Source organism: Buteo buteo, chromosome 18, assembly GCF_964188355.1.
Source record: "Buteo buteo chromosome 18, bButBut1.hap1.1, whole genome shotgun sequence".
Classification (NCBI taxonomy): domain Eukaryota; kingdom Metazoa; phylum Chordata; class Aves; order Accipitriformes; family Accipitridae; genus Buteo; species Buteo buteo.
This window is the reverse complement of record NC_134188.1, coordinates 15,099,507-15,101,019: the sequence shown is the minus strand read 5'-3', so window position 1 is coordinate 15,101,019 and position 1,513 is coordinate 15,099,507.

Here is a 1,513-nt window from a genome sequence, read left to right as displayed (position 1 = left end):
GCCATGGTCTGTTCTTATTCTCTGTCTGGGCCTGGAATTCTGAAAGACAGGATAACAAACAATGGAACAGCCACTCTCAATTCCCATGGGCAAAGGCTGCCCAGGGCTGTGCCAAACTCTTGATGCCTTAACTTCTTGTGCGTGTCCTTTTAGAAGTTCAGAGATCTCTCTGTCTGTGTGGCTGAGGACGGGAGTGCGCCATGGTCTGCTCCTTTTCCCTGTGTAGGTCTGGAGCTGGAAAAAGCAGGATAATATCAACAAACAAAGGAACAGCCACCCTCGCTGACCATGGTCAACCCCTGCTTTGAGCTGTGCCAGCCTCAAGACAAGGCTTTCAATCCCACCTCTCCCTGGCAGTAAGTATACACCCATGTCATGGTGGCTGTGCCCACCAGCAACCACCCACCCACACTGGCAGTGCCACTGCATCATTAGGTTGGTGCCAAGAACTGATGTGCTTTCTGATTCCTTAACTTAGCATCAGCGTCCTGGTAGATGGTAGGGAATCTCAGTGGCTGTGTGGCTGAGGAGGGGAGTGCTCCATGGTCTGGTCTTATTCTCTGTCTGGGCCTGGAACTCTGAAAGACAGGATAGCAAACATTGGAACAGCCACTCTCAGTTCCCATGGGCAAAGGCTTCCCAGGGCTGTGCCAAACTCTTGATGCCTTAACTTCTTGTGCGTGTCCTTTTAGAAGTTCAGAGACCTCTCTGTCTCTGTGGCTGAGGAGGGGAGTGCGCCATGGTCTGTTCTTATTCTCTGTCTGGGCCTGGAACTCTGAAAGACAGGATAGCAAACATTGGAACAGCCACCCTCAGTTCCCATGGGCAAAGGCTGCCCAGGGCTGTGCCAAATCTTGATGCCTTAACTTCTTGTCCGTGTCCTTTTAGAAGGTCAGAGACCTCTCTGTCTCTGTGGCTGAGGATGGGAGTGCGCCATGGTCTGTTCTTATTCTCTGTCTGGGCCTGGAATTCTGAAAGACAGGATAACAAACAATGGAACAGCCACTCTCAATTCCCATGGGCAAAGGCTGCCCAGGGCTGTGCCAAACTCTTGATGCCTTAACTTCTTGTGCGTGTCCTTTTAGAAGTTCAGAGATCTCTCTGTCTGTGTGGCTGAGGACGGGAGTGCGCCATGGTCTGCTCCTTTTCCCTGTGTAGGTCTGGAGCTGGAAAAAGCAGGATAATATCAACAAACAAAGGAACAGCCACCCTCGCTGACCATGGTCAACCCCTGCTTTGAGCTGTGCCAGCCTCAGGACAAGGCTTTCAATCCCACCTCTCCCTGGCAGTAAGTATACACCCATGTCATGGTGGCTGTGCCCACCAGCAACCACCCACCCACACTGGCAGTGCCACTGCATCATTAGGTTGGTGCCAAGAACTGATGTGCTTTCTGATTCCTTAACTTAGCATCAGCGTCCTGGTAGATGGTAGGGAATCTCAGTGGCTGTGTGGCTGAGGAGGGGAGTGCTCCATGGTCTGGTCTTATTCTCTGTCTGGGCCTGGAACTCTG